The sequence below is a fragment of the Lycorma delicatula genome, chromosome 7 (genome assembly GCF_047948215.1).
Source record: "Lycorma delicatula isolate Av1 chromosome 7, ASM4794821v1, whole genome shotgun sequence".
In the NCBI taxonomy this organism is placed as follows: Eukaryota; Metazoa; Arthropoda; class Insecta; order Hemiptera; family Fulgoridae; genus Lycorma; species Lycorma delicatula.
The window spans coordinates 80,462,654-80,470,714 of record NC_134461.1 but is presented as its reverse complement, the minus strand read 5'-3'; positions in this window follow the sequence as shown (position 1 = coordinate 80,470,714).

Sequence of the window (8,061 nt, the reverse complement as noted above, 5' to 3'; positions counted from 1 at the left end):
CATTGTTAGAAATACTAATCATGATAATATATGTTTTTACTATCATAACACATTAATTAATGAGACCTAAAACTAGTGATAGAAAATGGAATTTTTATCATTTGTAGCTTAGTTGGTCATAATAGTGTCTGGCATACTTTGTAATCAGAACTTATCTTTGAGCTGGGAATTCTTAAGATATTTATGAGTTATCTTCACTTTAAAAATAAAAAGTGCACTGCTGTCCCCAGGCTTTAGTTGTATTTATAATAAATTTATTCCAAATTTTTTAAAATTATGTAATAATTAAAAATTTATATTTGTTAGTAAAGTTATTAAGCTATTTATATTTTTATCGTGTTTTACTTACGTGCAGTATTAATAAGAAATAAATTATTCAATATTTGTTTAAATAATATTTAAACAGGTAATAATAATAATAATAATAATAATAACAAAGGTAGTTAGGGACTGCACAGGAAGTTAAATCTTAGTCATAACTTCTTTATATGCATTTACATACAAAACAGAATATTAATTTTGAAGAAAGAAGTAGGAATGTTATTCATATTTGGTATGCCTTTAAATAATTTATAATTAATATTCTTAATATGATTTTTGACTGGCAAGAATATTCTTCAGGTCGCCTCACAAGAATTTAAATAATATTTATAAAATCTGAATTTGAATTGAAAAAACAAATAGTAATTAAATTTAAAAATAAATAAGTGAAAAAATGTTTGTAATGTGATGAAGAATTTGTAATTGAAGAAGAATAATACTAAGATTCAGGAATACAATTAACCAAAGAGGGAGAATTTTGTTATTTAAGTAGTAAAATTACATAAATGAAAATACTGATAAAAAGAAGATTGGCACTAGGAAAAAAGAAGTATACAGATGTTAAGGATCTAAGTGTTTAAAGAAGTCTTGAAAGTATTTGTCCATTTATTTTAGTAAAATATTAAAAATAAAAAAAGGGAAGGAAAAGAATAGGTGCACCTTTTAAATGGGGTGTTACAGTAAAGAATGTTGAAAATTAAATGAGTTGGTAAAATTTGAAATAATGAGGTTTTAATATAGAATAAACAAAATAGGAGAGGAGTGAATATTGTAAACAGGAAGTAAGTTAATGGGCCAAGTTAATTTAATAATAAAGGAAATATAAAAACTGCAGAGGAATGCAGACTGGAATATATAAAGCAAATAATTGAGATGTTACATATAGTATATGTGAGGTGTAAAGATTAGCATAAAATAAAAATGAATAGAATCTTCGTTCACATCTTGATTCATTTAACCAACTTGAACATGCTTGTTAAGTCTAAAATACAGAATATGTTAATTTAACCAGTTCTACAAATTGGTAAAAATAAAATTGTTATTTTATGACAAAGATTTAAGCAAAGATGTCTAATTAAACAATAAAAAATATATTTGTTTGATGTTTTATTACTGAAACAGATCGGTGTTGAACATAGCCATATTTTGGATAATGAGATGAACGGTCTTATTGTTGCAAAGTTGGCTGAAAATGTATTGAAGTAAGTTATAAAATTTGGTTTGATCTTTCATTACAGAAGTTAGTGTTTTAAAATTATTACCACTTTTGTGAGCAAACACAACAAATATTATTAGTTAAAAATTAAAAGATGATTTTTAGATTAGTCTATACTAGGATCCAGTACACTTGTAGCTCTTGGTTGAAAAAATTGTTTTCCAAGGAACAAATAGCAATATGAATTAACTGGATCTTGGGATCAAAGTAGAATAATCATGTAGCAAAGAAACTACTCAACTAAATTTTTACATTCCATTACCAATCTACAAATTAAGCTCCGATTAATTCCCTTATAGTGGGAAAAGTTTCCATAAAGATTACACAACACACATGTTTTTCACAGTTAGAGAACCAGTAAGTCAACTATTATCTGATCCTTTGATTTGATAACTATTTGCTGGAAAACTGGAAAACTATGTAATAGAGTTTTGTTGATAATGTGTTGGCAAAATTCCATTCTAATCAAAATATTTCATAGAAACAAGAATTGCAAGAATGTCATCAGTTTAGCCAGTCAATCAATATAGGGGACGGCTTGCTAATGTCCAAGTCAGGTGATCTTGAGTTTGATTCTCAACTAGCCATTTTTCATCCACCATCTTAAAAATTAGATGCAGGTGACATCCATGTACACCAAAAAATGCATCTTTAATACAAACAAAATATTAGGCACTTTATATAAATGTTTAAAATATTGGGTCTATTGAATAAAAATAAGTAATTACTGTTAAGAAACTAATTATCAGAGTAAGTAAACACCTCTAGCATAAGTTATCTCTTGATTGTAATTGAATAAAAGCAAATTTTACTTAAAAGTAAACATTTGAAAAATTTTGCAGTGGATAAGTATTTTCTAAGTGATTACTTAATTTGTAACTACACTCTTAATATTACATTATAGAATATATATGCGATTTCAGTAACAAAAACAAATATGTTTAGTTATAGCTGTAGCTATAATTCTTTTAAGACAAAGTCTTTTATTTAGTCATTTGATTGTGAATAGAAGTATCAAATATGTCTTTGAGTAAGGAAGAATTGCCTGTAGATACTAGTTGTGGACCGAATTTTTTGCAAATATTTTAAAAGGTTGTGCTGTTGTTTTCAATAATTCCATGACCTAGCAATTGTACAGGCTAAAGAAAAGGTATGGATAGAAATAAAAGATGAATTTTCCAGAAGGTCTGAGAAAAATTATACTGTTGAAAAATTAAAAAAGTTCTTAATAATATGAAAACAGATATAAATCGGAAAACAGACCAAAATACTACAGGAAACAAAAAATAAACTTCTTGAATGGGAAAAAGTGTTTCTGGAAATGTTAAATTACAAAGTCGTTTTCCAGAAAATTTCAGGAGGCTGCGATATTGCCATACGTGATTCACAAACTAATTAAAAAAAAGCAGATTGGAATCTGAATTGTGTAAAACAGGATGAAAGTATACCTTCTGAATTACCATCTGCACAAATTACAGTAATTTAATGGCAAAAGAAAAAGAAGTTCTGTTTAGAAACTGAAGAAACCACAAATTTGTCTGGATCAGAACTCCATCTTGTTTTACTTGAGCAACTAAATTGTTGCCAGGTTGCAAGCAAAAAAAGAAAAACTTTATCATCGATAGAATATCAACTAGGACCAAATCTGACACTACACAGTCAAATTCAAATCTTTTTAATTATTAAAGTAATGAAACAAACTTTGAAGTGGAATGAGATGGTTTCCTCCGAGAATTATGAGAATATTTACAGTTTTAATAAAAATGACAAGAAATGTTAATTGAATAATTGTAGGCCTACTTAGCTAAAAAAAATGTTTTTCTTTATTTAGACCATTCATAATTTGCAGACTACTGATTGTAATATTTTTCAAATAAATGAATATCCTGTTTCTTGAAAAAAATAATTTTTAATAATAAAAAAATTTAAAAAACAAAAAGAAACAGGACACCTCAACATACTAAGTCCATAAGTTGTTGGACTGAATCCACTGACTGCACAAATATTGAGGTCCAGGGTTCTATTCAGCTAATTTAGTCCCCACACCTTATCCACCGGGTTGGTCTAGTAGTTAACGTGTCTTCCCAAATCAGCTGATTTGGAAGTCGAGAGTTACAGTATTCAAGTCCTAGTAAAGCCAGTTATTTTAACATGGATTTGAATACTAGATCGTAGATACCGGTGTTCTTTGGTGGTTGGGTTTCAATTAACCACACATCTCAGGAATGGTCGAACTGAGAATATACAAGACTACACTTCATTTACACTCATACATATCATCCTCTGAAGAATTACCTAAATGGTAGTTACCGGAGGCTAAACAGGAAAAAGAAAGAAAGTTCCCACCGAGTTGGTCTAGTGGTGAATGCGTCTTTCCAAATCGGCTGATTTGGAAGTCAAAGACTTATAAGGTTCAACTCCTAGTAAATGCAGTTACTTTTATACAGATTTGAATAATAGATCATGGATACTGGTGTTCTTTGGTGGTTGGGTTTCAATTAACCACACATCTTAACAATGGTTGAATTGAAACTGTACAAGATTGCACTTCATTTAAACTTTCATATCATCCTCTGAAGTAATTCCTGGAGGCTAAACAGGAAAAAGAAAAGAAAGTCCCAACAACTTACCAACTGAGCTACCCGAGGCGTTATTTCTTATATATTCATTACCAATTTTATATAAATTTATTTTTTTAATATTTATTTAGTGTTTTTTATAAGTTTACAATTCATTTTGTTAATACTGTAATAAACAAAAATGCAGATGTGACAATAAGTGAATTAGATTTACAGTTAGGTAAAAAACTAAACAAAAGAAAAAAGAAAACAATTTTAAGCCTTGGTTTTGTATCTTACAAGAAACAGTGTTACCAGTTTTACTGGTGTTTTAGTTGGCCTTTTTAACTGTCATTTATTTTGTTTCCATAAGCACATTTTTCATAGGTATCTTCTACATTTTCTTGTAAATATTTGCTAATGTTGTGTAACATGGCAAAGCACTCAATTTCTTTTGGAACTTTTTCCAAAGATACTTTCACTTTGTTTCCTAAAATTGGAAACCTTTCCTTGAGCTGGCCAAATACTCTTTCAACTATGACTCTCTCCTTAGCATGCTAGACATTGAACAGTTCCTGTTAACAGGGGTTTTAAATGGTGGTAATAACCACAGTGAAATTCTATAACCAATACCTCCAAGCAAGCAGAAATTATTCTTAAATTGTGAAATAATCTGTTATACTGAATTCAGAGTCCAAATCCTGGAATCATGTACAACTCTGAGCATTTACATTAGTAATCAGTTAAGTTGAATCACAAGCAACTTGCACATTGAGGCTCACAAATCCTTTTCTGTTAATATAATCATCTCCGAACGCAGATGTTTTTTTAATCCTGTCATGTTTGCACCAATAACTATCAGTATCTGAAATCTACCACTCCTGTTTAACTATTTCCATTGCCTGTAAGTGGAATGGAAATTTGATTCATAAATGGTGCTTTCTCCTTTATGCTGTCGGCTACAGACTGCTGAACACCAAAATCTTGTGCAACTCCAATTTCAAATCCGATATCACTTATGAATCGCAAAAGTATTTCCATTTTCTGGCTCTAATAGTTTCATCTGCTTCTCCTAAACAATGATCTGAAAGCTAATATCCTTCTCTACAAGCAAGTCTTCCCTTTTCAAAATCTTATAAACCCTGCCATGTCTCAAATTAATATACAATAGTTACCAGTGCTACAATCAAAGTATTCTCAATAGCTACCTTAAAAATAAATCTTAACTTGAATAAGTTCTTGTTTTTATTCAATTAAAAATAGGACATTACTGAAAAAAAGTGATAATTTTTAAGAATATTTTTGTTTTGTTCAATTCATTGTAAGTACTTAAAATGTTATAAGCAAGAAGTTCTTATTCAATGTCTCTTGATTAAAGAAGAGTAGTGTGAAGAAACAATACATAGGTAATGAAAAATAGTTATTTTTATGAGCAAATAGACTGAAATCTGGAAGTGGAGTTTCACCAAGTAAAGCTACATTATTATAATACCAAGTAGGCTAAGCAGCTAGCATCATCTACTTGGAAGTTTTAATGTTGATGCAAATTGTTACTATGTAAATTGAGTAACACCTTGTTCATCATTTGCTGTCAAGTGATAACAGAACTACTGAAGATATTAATTTCAATTACAATTGTAAATTAAAATTTTTCTCACTTGTTTCTGCATAAAAATGCTTTAAATATTAGGACATTAGACTACATATCATGGTACTGCAAAAATCCAAAACTAAGCAACTTTACAAAAAAAAACACATGAATCATCAAAACCGGTAAATATGATGAAGAGTTGAATTTGCATAATAATCACAACCATTTGAGCAACCATCATTTTTTTTTGAAGGCTATCAAAAAACCTGTTTGGAAATCATCTAATAAATTAAAAAATTAATGTTACTAAGTCATCAAAAATTATTTTAAATGTTCAAAAGTGGTATTAAGAAGAGAGTACTTGTAAACTATGGTTTGAAGGAAAATTAATTTTACATTTCAATTAATATAAGAGTAGTACCATTTTTATTATGCTAAGTAAAACTGAATCTAAGGAAACATTTATTTAATGTCTAACAGAATATAGAAAAATTTTCTTTTTTGCAAAAGTAATTTAATATTTTATAAAGAAAAAATTATGGCTTCATTATTTTTTTAAATATTATTAGAAATGTTTAACATAGCATTCTGATCTAGGGTAGCAGTCCTTCAACTCAAAGAAATGCTCTTTGAACACTGAAATGGGCACTGCCTATGCGCAACATGAGACAGATAAATTTAGAGGTATAGTTTTCAGTGCAGCGCATGCGCATTGTACCTAACATACCGTCCCTTCAGAAAGTGATTCCATAAAACTTAATTGTAGTTAATATTAAATAAATGTTGAGTTAATCATTGTATCATATAAATGTTTTTATAAAAACTTTCTACAATAACTTGAAATATTTAAGATAACTTGTGATTTGTGATCGTAACAATCTTTTTATTAATTAATTAAGTGTGCTGTTCTTTTAAAAAGTAATTAAATTTGTTGAAATTTCTTTAATAAAAAAATTATTTTTAATTGAAAGATTTACAATGAATAAAATTATTTGGTCACTTCTAAATTAAAAAGTACACTTTCTAATGTTTTTAATTGTGCATAAATAACTCCTTTACCCTCAACCTTCATTTTTATAATTGTCTACATTTTATTTTGGGCTTACTTTTCTGCAATTTAATTTTATTTTTTTAATGGAGAATTTAGTCTAAAATATACTAACAATGCATTTTATTTGAAGGTATATTTTAACCTTACACAATAAAAGCTATCTAGGACACAAGTAAAACCTTTTTTATAACTATACATAAGTTCAAATATACAATGTTTTTTTAAACAGTATTTAATTGATAAAAATAAAAGTTCATCTATTTTACAGTAACTCATTTGTGCAGGGAGTTACATAACACTATATAGAATTTTTTTTGTATTTTCTTTTCTATTACATTCCATCACTATTACCAACCACGTCTTAATTTAAATTATTTGAAAATCTCTGCAAGTTTATTACAACTCTGCATTGCACTTACATTATATTAGCAGCATCTAATTGAAATCTGTTAATACAAATGTTCACTGTGTATGAGAAACACCTTGTTCATTGTTTGCGGTCAAGTGATAACAGAAGTACTGAAGATACTTATTTCAAAAACAGTGACGAAAATTAAGCAACTATCTATAAGCTAAAGCTACCATTGATAATTTCAATACATCATCTTTAAACTAAACCACATTGCTACTCAAGATTTTTATTGAATATTGAAGTGCTAATCGATGGTGCTGGTTCAAAAATTTTGCTATGAAAAGCGAAGTTCTTTCAAGGGGGATAACAGAAGTCATAAATTTTCCATATCAGCCAGCAACTTAATAAAATTAACCGAAAAATATTTTTTGAAATAAAGCATAATAAAATTGAATGATTATATTTTAGCCAAACTTTTTTTTTAATGTAAACCTCTTACTACAATATTAGCCAAATTGATTTCCATAAACTACTGAAATGAGCAATAAATTATAAGCCCAGAATAACATAATTTTGCTGTTTGAAAAAGAAAGTTCAAATATTTTTGTTAGTCACTGTTTAGCCTATGTTAAAAAGGGAAGGATCTATTAAAAAGAAGGCATTTGCCCCCCCCCCCTAAACATTCTAGGAATTATCTCCTTCGTGGATCCTAAGAATTAATTAATGCTTCCATGAAACTTAATTGACACAATTTTACTTTTTTTAAACTATTAAAAATTAAATTAGAAGGGAACAGTAATTTAAGCTTTTAAACCGCCAAGAAATATTTCTGTTGAGCTTTCATCTTCCATCACTACATAAAAAAAATTAAATATTCAAACATAAGACTATCTTGTGAGAAAAAACATAATTGGCCACTAAATGGGAAATTTTTTATTTGATTAACCATTATGAATATGGTCTTACTTAAAA